This window comes from Schistocerca gregaria, chromosome 2, assembly GCF_023897955.1.
Source record: "Schistocerca gregaria isolate iqSchGreg1 chromosome 2, iqSchGreg1.2, whole genome shotgun sequence".
In the NCBI taxonomy this organism is placed as follows: Eukaryota; Metazoa; Arthropoda; class Insecta; order Orthoptera; family Acrididae; genus Schistocerca; species Schistocerca gregaria.
In genome coordinates this window covers 375,939,939-375,959,896 of record NC_064921.1, presented here as the reverse complement: position 1 = coordinate 375,959,896, position 19,958 = coordinate 375,939,939, and the positions used below count along the sequence as shown (strand labels likewise).

General features: G+C 44.2%; 1 protein-coding gene across 2 annotated transcripts in view; it reads left to right on the top strand.

Annotated features, from left to right (window-relative positions):
- LOC126320146 (uncharacterized) overlaps window positions 1-19,958 on the top strand; it is a 212,544-nt gene that overhangs the window by 190,661 nt on the left and 1,925 nt on the right. The gene's annotated exons all lie outside the window — the stretch shown is intronic.

Below are 19,958 nucleotides of genomic sequence, written 5' to 3'. Positions count from 1 at the left end.
AAAATAACACACGAAGAACGTTGAAACATATGCAAGAGGAAATTAACCACAACCAACCGATTCAGTTTTCACCCACAAAAAGTAACGTTCGTAGCGCAATGCTGTCCGTCATGTAATTACTACACACTGGTATACTAAATTCATACTAACTCTCTGTGAAATCTTTCCGAAAAGAATAGCTGAGAGCTACTTTGATGCTTACACCACATGCTTCACGTGGTCAACTTGGTTTACACAAAGAGCGTAACTCCACAATAATTTTGATTATTTAAATAAATTAAATCGAAAAGCAATTTACAAAAGAAAATCCTGGAATTGGTTACTATCGTCTTACTATTAACCTGATGGGTGAAACAATTGTATAAGCACGTGGTACTGGTCTCTCAAAGTACACCCCACGTGGGTTGAACATAAAGAAAAGTTGCTATATAGAAAAATATTGTCAAGACGAGACGTTATAATCCACGCACATTAGCATTTAAGATTGATGATCTTAGTTATAGTTACTGAACAGCACGTGGTTCCACTTTACTCACAAAGTAGTGACAAAGCAACTACCGGAAGATATTCTGAACTGTACACTCGAATCACATTGCGTTGCAATTTAAGATAACATATATTTTAGAGCTAAACCTGAAATAAAGGTGATTAAATTTTCAGTTAGGCTGAACTTAAGAAATCCATTGTCCTACGGATTTAGCAGACACGCGCTTAGACGGAGATCTTCACACTTCAGACGCTCGTCGCGGACAGACTGACCTGGGTTTCTACCAAGGGCCCTTCGGTATACAAAACGGAAGTGACCAGAGAGGCAGCTTCCTATACCAACATGGGACGGACAGGACTATACTAAGAATAGAAACCTCTCTGCTTTAAGAAAGCGTAGCTACCTGTTACGACGTTGGTCCTATTGTTCTCTAGCAGACAGGCTTGTCTACTACCATCCAGCATGCAACTAGAAATATATTTGCTCATTCATTCTTTCACACAGAAGGGAAGGTGGATGACAGAATCTTATCACATATTGTATACAAAAGAAAGCGGATGTAGGTTCCGTATGAGACTGTGAGACATGAATTACATATATGAATTAGATATAAACTGTGCTTTAAAGTGTAGTAGTGTGACAGATCGTTCTTGTTTATGTTTAAAAGTAACACGTTCCACTGCTCAGTCTCCTCGCAGATAGTCAGAAACGCCACAGTAAATTTAGAAGAGGAATTTATGCCGTAAATGACAACAGATTTAAGAAATTAACATGAAAGGAATCCAACAGAGACCTTTCAACATTTCTGTTGTCACTGCTAAGCGAGGGTTGATATGGTCTAGAAAGCAACGCCACTGTACAAAGGATGAGTGATTTCTAGTGATGATCACGCTAGAACTTTGGCAGTGCGATGGAAGTGTTCGGATTTGGCGAATTCGTAGAGAACATTACCTGCTATCATGTGCACTGCAGAGGAGACGGCGTTGTGATATAGGAGTATGTTTCGTGGTTAGGATGTGGTGCCGTAATTGCGAGTAAGAAATCGCTAAATGCGGAAGGATATGAATAGATTTTACTGCATTGTGTACTGCGTACAGTAGAGGAACCGTCTGGAACCGATTATTGTATCAACGTGACATGCACCCTGAGATAAAAACCGTCTGTGAGGCGATGGCTTGTAGACATCATTCCTTAAATGGACTAGCCTACCCAATGGAACATCTTTCGAATGACTTAGAAAGTAGACTTCGCTCCACGTTCCATCGTCCGACGTCACTATTTGCTGGGGTTTCGGCTCTTGAGGAAAAATACGCTGCCATTCCTCCACAGACATTGACACCTCATTGACAATGTCCCCAGTACAGTCCAAGCAGTCATAATGACTAAGGGTCGGCGCACTATTTGATAGTGTATGTGGAACGCACATTTCTTTTTCAGATATTTACTTTAGATGAAATTTAAAACAACTGGTAGAAAAACCAGTATACGACGGGCAAATTATTTCAACAGACCATATAGCAAATGCGGTGAGAGGTAATTTGATAATATTGGTTAGTGACTCCTGGAGTATTTCCAATCATGTTCCAGACGTACCTCTCGTAGAAAGCAGTGGCCCACACGTCATACCAAAAATGGAGACCAAATGTAGAGATTAGGGAAATTTTCGACAACTCGTGGAAAAACAACTTACTCTAAGAGTGATGTTGTGGTCTCTCCTGTTTCCTAGGGGTCTTTGATTGTGTACTTTCGTCCTATTCATTTTACGCACAGTATCTCTTCGAGACCAATATATTGGTGCAAACGTCAAGTTTCTGGGAAAACGTAATCAAGGGGTCTATTGACATAAAGATGCCGGTAAAGCTAATAAACTGGGGCGAAGGTTCAAACTCAGTCCTACGGTTTGACCCTGTTTATTAAATTTCCCCCCAACCATCTCATCCACCACAACGGGGAAACGCTGAGGAAACGTGCGTTCCACAGAATAACATTGGAGGTTCAGGAAACGAACGCGCTTCAAAGGATATAGCGGCTGGCTGTGGTGAAACTTGGCTATACGCAGAGGCGCGACACCAACAACACTTGTCTCTCTGGAGTCCAGGCAGCGAGTACGCACAAGAACAATAACAGTCAGCAGCACCAAAACAAGACGGGTGAGTTGCTCCTCTGAATATTATGCCTCTAATGGAAGCAACGGCTAGGCTGGACACTCAAAAGCACACCACTGATGAGTGTTTATACAGCGACAAGCAGAAGCGTTAGGTCTAGTGAATGCCAAAATTAATACCGTTGCGAATTGATAAAAAAGTAACAAATTGGTGGACTTCTGTTCATAAATGGGTCTTTCTATCGCCACCAGATAAACACAGATCGGTCGTAGTCATTCAAAGGTAGCCGAACGTAAATAGCACAGTAGTAGATCACACATCAGTGACGTAAGAATGCAGTCTCGCGGTGCTGACGTTGAATAAAAAGTTCTATGGTTTTCAACCACGCCTAGTGATCAAAACTATACGAACTTCCAGTCAAGCACCCCTTGGCCATTGTCAAGTGATAAGACTGCCAGTGGGCTGCTGGTACACCCGTTACGTACACTATCTGCTCGCTGTGACGTCACTGGTGTCCGCGCCATTGCCATATACTGGCGTATTTTGACTCTGCAATCGATGCGTCCGCTTCAACCATGCAGTCGCAGATTCCACGCCGTGCTAAGCTACAGGCCACCGTCTCTGTTCAAGGTATTATTGGTGATTTTTATTTCAATAGCTTTGTTAATTATACAATCCCAGAAATCGTTTGTGGGAACCAAGAAGGATGTTCCTTCTGGTTTTATCCAGTGTCCGTTTTGTAAAGCGCGCTCAGCTAAGGCACGATTTTTCGTGGTAGCGTAGACGATGGAACCTCTCACGCTCCTTCCTGCGTTTTCCACAGCACGTACTGTCTGTCCCGACGTAACGCTGATCACACTCGCAAGGTATATTTGTAACGTTACGCTTATTTAGGCGAGATAATAGGCCGCCCCGAGTTGGTACAAGGTAAGATGAATTTGTTTACGAAGCTGTGTGGTCCAAGGACCGATAGCATGATGCGGCCGAACAAGCCGCCACGTCCGCTGCAGGCGAGTCACGTGCTGTATTAGATTGTTGGTTGATGGTGGAATCACCATGCTGGGAGGCAGCCCAACATTGTTACGCTGACATTAATTTACCTGTAATTTTTTGTGGTTGCCGATCGTACAGTCCACCCACTAAATCTTGATGATTAGCATATATACAGGTGAGTCACTATCTATTGCCGTTCCTTGTGGGGGCAAGATACGTCGCCTGTTGAAACGACACAAGATCTAATCGATCTTCAGGCCTCCAACTAAAATCCGTCAATTGCTAAGACCAGATAAATACGCAGCAAGTCTCAGAACTCCTGGGGGTTTACAAGATACCTGGTAAATGTGGCCAGTCTCGCACCGGACAAACAGTACGCGCTGTGGAACACCACAGGTAGGAGCATGAGAGGTTCTATCGCCTGCGCTACCATCTGCTTTAGCTGAGCATGCCTTAGAAAACGGACACAGAATAAAATTTGACGAAAGATTCGTCGTGGCTTGCACAAACGGCTTTTGGGAGTGTGTGAAAAAAGAAGGCATTGAACCAAAATCATCGATAACTCACTAAATAGAGACGGTGGCCTGCAGCTCAGCATGGCGTGGGATCCAGCAATCGCGCGGTTGAAGCGGGCGCATCAAACGCAGTGAAAATATGCCCATATATGGCGATGCCGCGGACACCAGTGACGTCGCAGCCTACAGCTAGTGTGTATAAGAGGCGTACTGCAGTTCACTGACAGAGACAGCCTTGACAATGGTCAAGGTGTTCTTCGCCGAAAGCTCGTGTAATTTCAATTACTTGACGCGCTTTGGAACCCAAGAACTTTTCATTCATGCAACAGTAACTGTTGGTCTGTCAAGTATCAACTGGGAAAACTGCGCATACGTTACCTTTTTTAACAGGCTTCTATTCGTCTATTCACTATTGTTTCTACCTTCGGTCGTTTTCGAGTGCTTCCAGTACGTAAGACTGCACTCAGTGGTCTTGCCTGGATAATTGTCCTCATTAGACATGAAATTTTCATGCCGAGGTCCTGATATCACAAGATGGCTTAGTGATTACATAGATAAGTCAGTACATGTATTTTTCGTGTTATCTAATTAATTTAAAAGTCCAAAATTATAGGTAGTGTTTTGAATATGACAAAGGTGTGAGTCAATTGTGTTTTGAACAAGTTATTTATGACGTAATAAAATTCGTGCTTAAGTAGAATAGTCTTCAACCTGGCATATTTGCAGGAAGGTGAAAGTTTCACCAAGTTCTGTTGCCAGAACTTTCTAATAATGTATAAACTTCAGAAAAAAGGTAGTTAGTTTCGGAATTATAAATGTCAGTAGTTCTCGTTGTCACTTGAAGCTACCTGTTGCTTCCACGTTTTCATGGCTTTAAAGGTTACTTAAGAGTTTCGGTGCATCACAGGCTAGATTGAACATCATTTCGCTTTGCTGTCTATTGGTAGGGATTATGGCTAGTCATAATATGAAAAAGATTACTTAGTATTTTATCTCATAAGCACATGTAGACATTTCGGATACACTCCTGGAAATTGAAATAAGAACACCGTGAATTCATTGTCCCAGGAAGGGGAAACTTTGACACATTTCTGGGGCCAGATACATCACATGATCACACTGACAGAACCACAGGCACATAGACACAGGCAACAGAGCATGCACAATGTCGGCACTAGTATAGTGTATATCCACCTTTCGCAGCAATGCAGGCTGCTATTCTCCCATGGAGACGATCGTAGAGATGCTGGATGTAGTCCTGTGGAACGGCTTGCCATGCCATTTCCACCTGGCGCCTCAGTTGGACCAGCGTTCGTGCTGGACGTGCAGACCGCGTGAGACGACGCTTCATCCAGTCCCAAACATGCTCAATGGGAGACAGATCCGGAGATCTTGCTGTCCAGGGTAGTTGATTTACACCTTCTAGAGCACGTTGGGTGGCACAGGATACATGCGGACGTGCATTGTCCTGTTGGAACAGCAAGTTCCCTTGCCGGTCTAGGAATGGTAGAACGATGGGTTCGATGACGGTTTGGATGTACCGTGCACTATTCAGTGTCCCCTCGACGATCACCAGAGGTGTACGGCCAGTGTAGGAGATCGGTCCCCACACCATGATGCCGGGTGTTGGCCCTGTGTGCCTCGGTCGTATGCAGTCCTGAGTGTGGCGCTCACCTGCACGGCGCCAAACACGCATGCGACCATCATTGGCACCAAGGCAGAAGCGACTCTCATCGCTTTAGACGACACGTCTCCATTCGTCCCTCCATTCACGCCTGTCGCGACACCACTGGAGGCGGGCTGCACGATGTTGGGGCGTGAGCGGAAGACGGCCTAACGGTGTGCGGGACCGTAGCCCAGCTTCATGGAGACGGTTGCGAATGGTCCTCGCCGATACCCCAGGAGCAACAGTGTCCCTAATTTGCTGGGAAGTGGCGGTGCGGTCCCCTACGGCACTGCGTGGGATCCTACGGTCTTGGCGTGCATCCGTGCGTCGCTGCGGTCCGGTCCCAGGTCAACGGGCACGTGCACCTTCCGCCGACCACTGGCGACAACATCGATGTACTGTGGAGACCTCACGGCCCACGTGTTAAGCAGTTCGGCGGTACGTCCACCCGGCCTCCCGCATGCCCACTATACGCCCTCGCTCAAAGTCCGTCAACTGCACATACGGTTCACGTCCACGCTGTCGCGGCATGCTACCAGTGTTAAAGACTGCGATGGAGCTCCGTATGCCACGGCAAACTGGCTGACACTGACGGCGGCGGTGCACAAATGCTGCGCAGCTAGAGCCATTCGATGGCCAACACCGCGGTTCCTGGTGTGTCCGTTGTGCCGTGCATGTGATCATTGCTTGTACAGCCCCCTCGCAGTGTCCGGAGCAAGTATGGGGGGTCTGACACACCGGTGTCAATGTGTTCTTTTTTCCATTTCCAGGATTGTAGTATTGACATCGTTATTATTCAATTTACGAATGCTAATATTTATTGTTCGGTTTCTGGGTTGAGGATGAAGTGCAGAGATACACATCATACGAAAAGCGTTAAAAGCTCCTGGAAACACAGCAGTAGTCAACATGTTTAAAAAGCAGAAAAATTGCACCTGTTGTACAGGCTCACATCATTTTTATGCTTTAACTAATGCTGGGTCTTCAGCACCTTTCAACTGCTTGGAAATGACCATATGGCCGAAACTACAATAGTGGAGATATTGGAATAACGAATAACCGTAGTCAGTGTGGAATAAGAAATCCCTCAAAAAAATTGTAAGAGACAGATTCAACAGCAAATACCCCATTTGTGAGCGAAATTCCAGTACAGATACTTTTATTTCTGAGTTTGCAGTACTACAACGAAATAAATGGTTTCTTGTTACGTGGTATGTGTGAGCGTCTTTGAAATCATGGTCATTTTTCCGCGCAAACTCGCTAGGTGGCAGGGCTGCGTTTAGCAACATATTGTTCGGATTTTTCGCGTATTAGTCACGGTGACACAATGGATGCTGATTGTGAGTAAAGAGCGAACATTATGTTCTGCATTAAGCTCGGGAAAACCATTGGTGGATCGTGAACAGTGACTAAGCAAGTACACGCAAGCGACACACTTTCAAGAAGTCGTGCTTTGGGGTGGCGCAAAAGGTTTCGTTAAGCGCAGAGATTCAGTAACATATCGATGCGAACGTTATAATACTATGACTCAAAAGAAACAATTACTGTTTTTTTAAACTGGTAATATTGAACTCTTTATTGAACTCGTGTGTGTAGTATATCTGTGTGTCTGTGACGGACAATATCAATTTTCTGAGCGGCGTCGATTACTCCCACAGCGTATGTAGGTAGTTTGTACACGTAGACAAGTTACTCTCGTGGTGTAGAGCAGCTGCCGAATCCGACGGTCGCCAGTAAAATTCTTGAAATGTAAGAGAAAGAAATCTTACATAAATTTTCTCGAATTCGGGTGCTGCCATTCGCATTTGGTCATTCGATGACTATCTGAGAGTGAAAGAGTTCGTTTTGGCTGATAAACCTTTCTCTGTGCTCTTTAGCGTCATATTGAAGCAGGTTCTACAGCAAACATCGACCACCAAATGTTCGAAGTCCTATACAAGCTTGTCTACATTAGTTCATCATATAATCTTTTGATAAAAAATAAATACACGAAATTACCTTTGAAATGCACCAGACTGCATTATAGCTGTTACTAAACTCCACATTAATGTTATATATCGCTTGTGAATCTCAAAAAACACTATATACAATATTAATAATGACTGTTTCATTGCACACACTTCATACACATCTCGTTACTCTGTCTTGCACCAAAACCAGGTCACATACCGTTTTTCTTACATTTCTTCGCTCGTAATGGAGCAATGCTAAGTCAAGGAATAAATATTTCGCTGCGCAGGCGAAATGCGCCGCCTCGCGATATTTGTTAGCTTTGAACTACTAACAATAGGAAGGTTGTTGAACCATCAGCTGATCGATTCAGGACACCTAACCACTAGGAATATTACAGCGTGTTTCAAAGAGAATATACGAATTACAAAGTATTATTTTGTCCAAACGATCGATCATTGCGCCTCGGCTCGGCTATTGGAGAAACTAATACATAGTCTAGTTTATATTAATAGCCGCAAGGTGTGTCAGTTGTCTTGTGTTTTGCTTGATAACCGTAATATCTTTAAAATGGCTACTCCGCAGCAGAAATGTGTTGTGGAGTTTGCGAAGTTCAATTCCGTGATTACAGTGCAAAGACGTTTCAGGTTGAGGTATCAAATTGATCCTCCGAATGGACGGAACATTCGCAGATGGTATCGACAGTTTCTACATACAGGATGTGTACGTAAAGGATCCTGACCGCCTTCCTGTCCCTCAAGAAAATGTTGCACGAGTTCAAACTGCTTTCTAACTAGTATTTCAAAATCAACTCGTCGTGTCAATCGGTAGTTGCAACTGCATACAAGAACAATTTGGCGTGTTCTGAGACATCGGTTGGTTATGAAGTGCGTGAATATCTGAATGAAACTCTACCGAACCGTTGGATTGGTCGTCAAGGAGCTGGGGGCTTAGCATGTCTCAGAGGGACTCCACGGTCACCGGCTTTCACACCCTCTGACTTATTTCTGTGGAGTTTCGTTAAAGACAACATTTATGTACCACCACTCCCACAGAACCTGGAAGAGTTGAAGAACCGGGTCCATACTGGCATAACATCAGTGACGGAGGACATGCTTTCCCAAGTATGGGAGGAATTTGAGTATCGATGTGATATTATTCGTGTCGCTGATGGAGGACATATTGAACATCTGTAATCTGAACTTGAAAGGTTCGTAAATATGAGGGTAAAGTTTCATATTCGTGTGTCTTATTGTTTAATAAATATATGCATTCGAAATAAGTGTGTTTTTGAAGCATCCTGTATAACGTAGAGCGTGTAGAGCAGTTATTGCAAGAAGACAGTCATGTAACTGTGTGCGCGATATCAGAACAACTTAATCTGGATCGTGATGTGTCATAAGATTTTACATGATGGTTTAGGGAAACTGAAACCTTATGTAAAACACGTCCCTCACGCACTAACAGACGAACAGAAAGAGGAAAGACGAAGAATTTCTACTGAACTACTGGAGAGAGCCAGAAATGATCCCATACTCCTGTCAAAGATTATTGCTGGGGATGAAAGTTGGCGATACTAGTATGACCCTCACACGAAGCGTCAAATTGCTGAATGGCGGAGTCCTGGGACACCAGGACGACAACCTTCGAGAACAAAAACAATGTTGATCGCATTCTTTGACAGTAAAGGATTAGTTCATCATGAGTGTGTTTCTCCAGGTCAAACAGTGTACCAAGCTCCTTACATCAGAATCTTGAAATGCTTCAGACAAGCTGTTACTGCCATCCCAGATCCGCCACATCACTCATATTCGCCCGAACTCTCGCTTTGATTTCCTCTAGCGAAAAGGCTGAAAGGAAAGCTTCAGACATCTAACACGCTGTGACAAAAGAGCTTACACGCATCGCAGTTGAAAATCTCTCTACTCGCTTCCAAGACCTCCAGAAACGTTGGCGATTGTGTATAGATAGCCAAAATGGACTACCTCGATAGCGCTAGGATCATTACTTGCTAAGCACAATTTCCTGTTTTTAAAAACATGTCTGGAACTTTTCTGATGAAGGGAATGCAATTGTGTAGTATACGTTGTCATTGTAGGAAAAGGTCTTTCAATGCTGCAAGGCTGACAACTGACTCGAGCAACTAATCTGACAACCCATAAGTGAAAGAAATATTCTAGGCATCTGTCCCAGGCAGACCGGATCGGCCAAAACGGACCACGCACTGTGATAAACCTAATACACTTAAAATTCACCGACACGGAGGAGAGCTACCACGTCCACTTGTTCGTGAGGAGCCATAGTAATTCACAAAGATGACAGTAGTTTCGAGGAAGACAGACCAAGTCTGCAATAAAATCAGCTGGGACGCAATCTTACAGGTGACAGCCTCGCCACTGTCACCTTGCGCAGTGCTTTCGGTGCGGCCAGACACTCAAATTGAAAATTTCACGCTAATCGTTATGCGCCAACCCATGAAAGAAATGATGTGAGGAGTAAGGAGAAATCACGTAGACCAGAAACGTCTGAGGTAGGAATGTGAAATGTAAGATGTCTGACACACAAACAGCTGGAACTAGTTAGGCAGCGCTAATATACGTATTGCTGCCATCACTAAAACGAAAAAGAAATTACAGAGTACGATCGAATTTAATAGTTACGTATAGAGGATAACACAGACTAAAATCTTCCTGGAATCTCCACTTGGGTGCGGAAAGCCTTAACCGAATGGCATACATGCATACCCTTTTATAAATGGAAGAATAATAATGCTGCGTCTTAAAGTTGAAATTGGAAATTTGTGGTAAGTTCCTATGGGACCAAACTGCTGATGTCATCGGTTCCTAGACTTACACACTACTTACTCTAAGTTAAGCTAATGCACGCTAAGGGCAACATGCACACACGCGCGCACACCTGAGGGAGGACTTCAACCTCCGACGGGGGCAGTCGCACGTACAGTGGCAAGGGGCCCTTAGCCGTCGGCATACGGGCCGTGCTGTTGAACGTCAACGTTGAGAGTGCTAAGTTCAACGTGCTGCTGAATGCTCAGGAACGATGCGACTTGCGCATACGTACGTGGGCCACAACGTGGTACACGCGATCGCAACGCACTCCGGCGGCAGTTGCGGGAAGTTTCTAGTTTGTAAATCACACTGTTTACTAAACGGGCGCGCGTAAAATTCCCATTTTAGTTCAATTGAAACGCACATTTCCTCCATTGTCCACGAAAAGGAAAGTGTGATGTTGAATCAATGACACAGGCTTATAAAAGTTACATTACGAACAGTGTGATACAAACTTCCAGTACTTCTTTACATAAGATAAACATGAGTCCCACATTTTAGTAAATCCCCAAGGTCAGTCTTACTTGATCACTGGTCCTACCCAGTAGCAGAAACTTTGCAACACGTGAATTACGAAGCGTAAAAGAAAAAGGAGCAAAATAGCTGTACACAAGTAGCGCTAGATGTCCTGTAGATCAGGCCAATCGAACACCCAAAGAAAAGTGAACGTAATAAAAACGCAATAGTTAGGAAAAAATGGATGTAGTGGTGAGTTGCGAAGCACCGCCAAAACATAAAAATTTCACTAATCAGTGACGCTACTCACTACGCTCATTTTATTTTTCTTTTTATATTTTGTTCGTTATGGTTCGTGGTATTTCGTCGTAGCGGACGTCACATGACATCCTTCGAAGCTCGTGATTGATATTTTCACTCAGTTATTTTATTACACAGAGCAGCCAGCTCTCTGACCGAACACGCTGAGCTATCGTGCCGCGAAACTAATCATAAACGTAAATGCCATTTCTAGGATCTTACCAAACTTAGCAGTTGCTCAAAGCTTTAATTGTAGCTATGTTACTAACTGAAATTTAATAACATATTGTACCAAGAACAATGCGTTTTGGGTCATCCTCGGTGTATTGCTGCCTTCAAATAGCATACTCTCATAATACACAAGTTACAATAATTGTTTTGCCACGAATATGAAGTTTCTCACTATTTTATTGCAACGGATCACACAGTTAACAACGGGTTTTCCAGTGACTCTCAATTTGCTGGTGCTCAGAAACGTCATATATACGTATAGGCTTGAAATGAATGCCAATGTGACGCCTCACAACTTTGTGCTGAAGGGAGATGGCTTGCATGTGACGTAGGTAGCGATGTGCCATCTCATTGTCAGCGCTCAGACTCGCGCTCAGACTCGCGCTCAGACTCGCGCTCAGACTCGCGCTCAGACTCGCGCTCAGACTCGCGCTCAGACTCGCGCTCAGACTCGCGCTCAGACTCGCGCTCAGACTCGCGCTCAGACTCGCGCTCAGACTCGCGCTCAGAACGATTCCCGAAAGTGCTATTCCACGCTATGACGTCAGAAACTCGGCACGCTCAACGTTCGGATGCACGGTCCGTGTGTCGACGGCTTTAGACCACGCAGCTACCCCACGCGGCATTCTTAAAGTTGAGAAAGGATACTTATGCATTTGTCTTGGTATACGATGAATGAAGGAAGAACTCAAAATACTAATGTATTTTATGGCCTGTTGCAGAACACTACAGGATAAATTTTAAAAAAAGGCGAAACTTTGGCACCCGAGTGGGTAAGATGCCTATTACGTTGTATAGTAGGTACAGAGGCAGAAAATACACTAAATAACAATGGAAAGAAGGTTATACAATTTCCCACACGTAATGGAGTAAGAATAACGACATTTTTTTAAACATCGTGACATCCACAAATTGTGAGCAGCTCAAGACACATCTCCACTCATACCATGAATATTGAACTTCAGCAGCAATGCGTTGTACGTTTTTCACTTGTATTACCGAAGCAAAGTTACAGGCCGATGACAGACCCACAGTCACAAGCTTAGATCCACTTACTGTCACATTATAAGTGTTGGCGAAAAGCAGAACTTTTGTGGAGTTTGCCTGCGGCTCGAGTCCCATTGTGGAGAAACTTTGAACGTCTATTGACGAGATGGTGTGAACAATTGAGGCAGAATAGACAAAAAGGCCTAGACGACGACGACGCTGGTAGAAAGCCTCAATGTTAACGGATCATGGATGCCCGTGTTGCAGCGAACAGCCGTTGCAGATAGCAAGGGGAGATCCAGATGGCAACGATCAGAGATGAGTCCTCAGTCGTTGGCGTGTCTTGTACATATAATACCCGGTCGGGTGCTGGATTATAATACGCACCAGTAATTTAGAGGGTGAACCACTGACAATGCCAGTCACTCGTGCTGGCGATACGTCAGGAAAATCGTTAAAAGTAGGCCGAAGATCCCGGACGTCAAGTGGACAAGGAACTTTCAACAATTTTGTACTTTTAGAGTGTGTCAGCAACGAGAGGAAGATTGTGATATTGTTACAGGAACAATGGGCAACAAATAGAAAGTCATAAAGGAAACTAGGGTAGTATCTGTGTTCCGTCGAACTGATAACCATTCTCGACTTGTTATGCTGCAGGCTTTCTCGACGTGATTAACAGTATACATCTGGGTGTTGAGCCGAGTTTGTATTTCCGTTTTCGCACAGTATTTCGACGACCGATCCTGTCTTCTTCAGGTGCGGGTAATTTTGCTGTAACGTGTAATCGCTCCCTGGGCTCGAGTAGGGGCTAAAGACGACGACTGGGTCGGTCGCGTAATTTTGTGCGAAAATGGAGAATCAGACTCTTCCGAACATCCGCAACTACACCATTAATCGTCGTCAACTTATTTAATAGACGAACTCAGAACATTTAGTACAGATCCGGCTAATGCAGAGTAATTACGATTAAAGTAGAATGACGTTATAAACCATGATATGGATAACTACGTTCCAAATGAAGTAATAGGACGCTTGAGACTCACCCCGGTTAAATTGCACCATTCGCAAAATGTTGCCGAAATGAGACTGAACTCTGTCTACAAGACAGCAAGAAAACTGACGGGGGGAAAGTTAATAGTGCTTCACGCATTCGATAAGAATGGCCATGTGTGAAGCCTTTGAGAGTGTGATACAAGTGACTGTTAAGTAAACAGAGATACGGTGTAAGTTGGGGAATACAATGTCAGTCTTCACAACGCGGGAACGACAAGACAAAAAATGTCGCTGTACTGAAATATCAGCTGTACTGGAGAGATAACTTAGGAACAGCTGAATGTGCTAGTGAGAAGAATGTGGGGAACCATTGATGTTCCATTATCATCTCGGAAACTTGTAGGCGATGTTTTGCTCAGCTGAGTCATCGTTTGGTATAAACACTTAGACATATTGGTACACTGGTGATTCAAATTATCCAACTGAGGAGTTGCAAAGACAAGCGCACAATTTTTTGTGTGTGTTGGTTAAAAATATAAAATATCCAGGAAAATGAACAGGACAGTGTTCGTTGCAATAGTCTGCAAGATGATCAGTGCTTTACAGACAAGTCTCTCTTTATTATTTTTCATTCCCAGTCCCTAAAAGTAGCGTGGACTGGTAGGATAATGATCCATTGTACTTACGGACATTGGAGCCAAAGAACCGATGAAGTGGTAGTGGGACAAAGGGAGTTTTAATTAGTAAAATTTGGGAAGTGATTTCCAATTTGAGTATTTGCCTTATACCAAATGGAATCTGCCCAAAAACTGTTAAGAACCGGGGAATGGAAAATCATTTTAATTCAGAGACGAAGTCCCAGATATATATCACGAAAGTGGCATGTAGCGGTATTTGTTAGTGTATGCACAGTAAAGTCTATAACTTGCATGGCACGTGCAGTGTAGATACGCTTTTTTCCATGCCTTGCTCAGAAGAGTTGAGTTTGGCTTGTAAAACTTCGTTCTTTTCAGCTACATATTCCCCATGCTTGGAATGGAGCAGAGGAGTTTGCAATTGGAAATAGCTGTGAAGGGATTTCCAGTTCCGGTATTCGATCATAACCAAACATTGGTTATAACCAAAAACATTGTTAGGAACTGGAGGATTGCGACTAATTCAACTTATTTATGGAATAATGTTGACCATTGTCCCAGATAAAAATTAAAAATTTTGTGTATGAGTAAGTATGCGTAGATGTTTTAAATCTTCCATTCCCAATTCGTAAGAGCAGGATCGCTTATTGTTGAACTTAATTCCAGCAGACTGGAAGCGGATCAGAGGGAATATGACTATGTATGGGAAGTGATTTCCAACTCCGGCATCCGCGTCAAGACCAAAGGAAACCGGTGGTGGTGGTGGTGGTGGTGGTGGTGGTGGTGGTGGTGGTGGTATTATGATACGTGATATGATTTGATGATGATGATGGCATGATAGGTGATGAACATGATATTTGATGGTGGTAACACAGAGCAGAGAAAATCTATGAACCAGCCAGCAACAAACCTGGACCCACTGCTTGGCAGTCAGTCGCACTGACCACTCAGCTTAGAGGACGGTCAGTTTAGAGGAATCTACGATCTAGGTGAGGTGTGGACTGCCTAACGCTTTGCCTGCTAGCGGGTTCAGGCTCCTTCCTCAACATGAAGTGAGGTTGCTACACAACATCCATTAACGTAACGCACAGCCCAAGAAGTAATCGACCAAGTGACGCCTCCGTAGGTCCTCCATCGCCTCACACGCTGTCACACTAAATACATGCGCGCCATCGCTGGCAGCCTCAGGTCCTCATCACGTTCTGGCGGCACCCTGTAGGCTATTTCACAATTTACTTCTGTATAACTTTGACAGTGCATAACTTCCTGCATAAAAATTATTCTTAAAAGAAAACAACCTCGGATTCTCTTTTTTGCCTTAAATTTGCTTAGCAACAGAAAAGTTTCTTATAAATCAGTAACTTTTGTGGAATAATGTAATACCTGTTTACCCACAATTGGTAACAACAAGGTCGAATTATTGTTCTCTTTGCGAAGTAAAAGCTGTATTGATAATACATAACAAATGTAAATTATGTTGTGAGATGGGATTCAAAACCCAATACTGACCCTTCAGGGGCATTGCACTGCGAACCTCCTCAATTCTTTCCATAGGATAGCGAGTGATAGATTTATTAAGATAACATAAACCTGTGTCTAGCAGCTACAATGGGTAGTCGTAAAGTTTAGATTATAGCCTCCGTAAAATCAAGCTGTGAACGTGAAGCTTAGTGGTCGGGTTAACCCAGCTGTACATATTCAACCGTCAATACAACATATTTTTCCCATCGAGAACGACTTCGTGAAGAGTTGGTTGTGTGTTTTGGCTGTTACGGAAACGTTCCACCTAGTAAATCACCTCGTAATTCTGTTAATGCACCCCACGCAACAGTTTCATCATCTGAGGAAAGAGGAACAAGTCACTGGATAACATTTCAGGGTAATACAGTGTGTGAAACAATATGTGATGACACAATAGGACGGCATTAGACTGTGTCGTCTGCAGAATGGCTGGCAGCATTGTCGTAGATCAAAAACATACTCCTGGATGGCTTCCCATGACGCTTCTGTAACATGTTCAGGTGCTATCAGTAGTATGCTGTTGTGATGGATTGTCCCTTTTGAGCATAAACTATTAGTACGGCACCATATTCATAACACAATTATGAATATTTATGTAGAAGAGGCATCACTTGGTAATAGAGAATGTGAAAACAAACGCCCTGGTCCACAGTAAGCTGAATGTGTGGGTCCAAACCATGGTACGGAAAAAAATTCTCAGAACATCTCCAAACCACCTCTGTCCTGAACTACACCCTCCAGACACTGCAGATTAAACCCCTCATTGGGCCTTTAGTGCAGTCGACGCCGTGCAGCTTTAGAGATGTGGTGAGATCGCGACTCGTCGCACCACACCACACGTCCCTAGTCGGATACTAACGGCCTGTGCACGTGGAAGGCGTCCATTTATATACCGCTAAGAGCAGTGCACTTTTTCAAACTATTCGACCCCAAAAATCTTTCTCCATTCGCGATGTTCGCATGGAAACTGATTGACATGGACGTACATTAACTGGCAGCGGCAGTTCTTCCCTGGTCTAAAACTTGGCATTTACAAGGTGTAACACCCGTCTTCTATCCGTCAGGTAGGTTGCTTCTACGACCACTGTCCTCAGGTCGTGGTATATGAGAGACTGGTGCACCATTTCTCGTAGTCACTTAGGACTGTTTATACACGAGAAAATCACGCAGCTTGATTCACGGTGTAGTCACAGGAACCTCGGAACACAATGGGTCCTCTCTTCCATTCTATCACGTATCCTCTGCTTCCACACAGCCACCTGGTGTACACACACACACACACACACACACACACACTCACACTCACACTCACTCACACACACACACACACACACACACACACACACACACACACACACACACACACACACACACAACAAAAAAAAACAAAAAACACCACCACTTGACTGTGATGGCTTAAGTTACCGATGGAGAGTCGCGTAACCGTGTGGTACCAGTTCGGCATCAATTGCAGCAACACAGTAACCAGCGTGCTGCTGTTTTAAGTAGGGGACTAATGTTTTGTTCAGTGAGCTGCGCACACGTTCGTATCAATGCTCATTTCGGAGATCAGAGTAGACTGTAATCTGACCCACTGCACAGCCCCATTCTTTTCAGCTAACTACCAGGCGAGCTGGTACTGGAACACAAGGGGTAACAATTGGGAATGTTTGAGAGGGAATTTCGGGTATTTGCATTACAACTAAGGTGAATGCGCAGGAAATCTTATTGCAGCTAGATGAAGATATTTTTATTTCCAGTACAATATGTTCCAGACAAAAATACGGTCTGTCTGGGTATCTGATTATTTTTAAGTGAGTAAAGACACGACTTGTTCAAGATGTGTTGTGTGACTATCCACCTTCTCTCCTTACATGACGTAATATAGTCCGTCACTTTTCGACCGTGGGAGTGCCATTGACTACAGCTCCGTACAAGTGCTGGCTCGAAGTAAATGTAATGGACCCAATATGAAAACTGAAATTTGAAAGGAGAATAAGTGACGAACCGGAACTGTGGCCGTGTCTGTTGAGGTCGACGACAGTTTGAGAGTATTGTATTTACGTTCTCTTTTTACTACACTGTTCAGTCACATTGTGAAAGCCTGAATAGAGTCCACGAGGTTCTTGAAGGTAGCAACTGGGATGTGAAGCGATGCCGACTTCAATGCCGTGGCCAGATGCGCTTGGTTTCTTGGTTGTAGGTCAACAGAGTGAACAGCTCGACCGAGGATCCTCGATTGGATTCTCGATTGGGTTTAAATCTGGGGAGTTTGGCAGCGAGGGGGGGGGGAGAAAGGGGGGGGAGAGCCTACGATAAACTTATCGCGGTGCTCTTCGAACCATGCACGTAATCTCCGAGCTGTGTGACACGTTGTGTGGTCTTGCTAGTAGATGGAATCTTATCAAGGAAAAGCGAACTGCATGTAGGGGCGGGTGTTGTCCTCAATGATAGAAGCATACTTGGGGTGATCCATGGTGCCTTCCAGAACGACGAGATCACCGAAGTAATGGCCTCCAGCCTGGACCCTTTAGAAGATTGTTACGGGGTGATTACTTCCAGATGCTTCGCGCTGTATACGCCACAGCCATCTGTCCGATGGAGCATAAAACTTGATTCATCTGAAAAAGGCCACCTATCACAACTCAGTGGACGTGCAGTTGTGGTACTGGCGTGCAAATTCGAGCCTTCGTTGCCGATGACAGCAGTCAGTATGGGTGCAGGCGTCTGCTGCAGAGACCCATACGCAGTAACGTTCGCTGGATGGCCGTTGAAGAGGCCCTGTTGGTAGGTCATTGGTCCATCTGAGCAGTCAGTGCTCAACAGTTGCACATCTATTCGTCCATACACATCTCTGCATCCGAGGATCACATCTATCGTGTATGGCCCCTGGCGCACAACTGTTGCCACAGCCCTGGATTTGGATAGCGCCATTTTGCATGCACGGTATACTTTCCAGAATGATATTTTCACTCTACACCGGAGTGTGCGCTGATATGAAACTTCCTGGCAGATTAAAACTGTGTGCCGGACCGAGACTCGAACTCGGGACCTTTGCCTTTCGCGGGCAAATGCTCTACTAACTGAGCTACCCAAGCACGTCTCACGCCCCGTCCTCACCGCTTTACTTCCGCCAGTACCTCGTCTCCTACTTTCCAAACTTCACAGAAGTCTCCTGCGAAGCTCGCAAAACTAGCACTCCTGGAAGAAAGGATATTGCGGAGACATGGCTTAGCCACAGCCTGGGGGATGTTTCCAGAATGAGATTTTCACTCTGCAGCAGTGTGTGCACTGATACGAAACATGTGGAAGTAAAGCTGTGAGGGCGGGGCGTGAGTCGTGCTTGCGTAGCGAAAGGCAAAGGTCCCGAGTTCGAGTCGCACTCCGGTACACCATTTTAATCTGCCAGAAAGTTTCACGGTAGACTTTAACCACTGCGGCAAGTGAGCAGTTCACAAATGCTTGCACCATTGTCCCGGAATCCAATGATCATGTACTTAGGGGCGACAGATAAATTGCTGCGTTCCTGCATTACCACAACTACTTCACCGTTTTCTGCGTCCCCTGACACACTTTATATATCCTCCACTGCTAGATCTGCCACCTGCTGTCTGAGAATGGTTATCGCACGTTGACGTCGAACATATTTATTGTTGTTTCAAGGAAAATGCTTTTTTTGCATGCTGCACATCGAACTTCGCTTTTATTTATGCACGTTGCGCCTTTTTTACGAGGCAGTGGGTGTCCTGAAATATTACATTATTTGTCCATTTTTACCCGTAGGTTATGGTTTCACATCTAGGTTATAGATTTAAAAACAGTCCCTTAACGTTTTTTAATGAAATGGAAAGGTAAGTTCTTATTCATTGCATCTAAGCAAACTGCTTTTTTTCTCATCTAGCAACCAGGTGGACATCTTACAGTTCACTTTGAGTTCACTGTTTACGTTACACATCACTGAAACTGCCTGCCATCTTTTTAATGTAGAGTTTCATTTGTTTTTCTAAGTGTTACCAACGTTCAGTTTCCTGCATTCAACTGTTTTGTGTGTGTGGTGTGTGTGTGTGTGTGTGTGTGTGTGTGTGTGTGTGTGTGTGTGTGTGTGTGTGTGTGTGTATGGAGAGAGAGAGAGAGAGAGAGAGAGAGAGAGAGAGAGAGAGAGAGAGAGAGAGAGATGAGATTTCTTATGATTTTAAATAAATATTTTTAATTCACAGAACAGTTTAATGCAGAAAACTGAGAATACTGATAACACTTAGAACAACAAATGAAA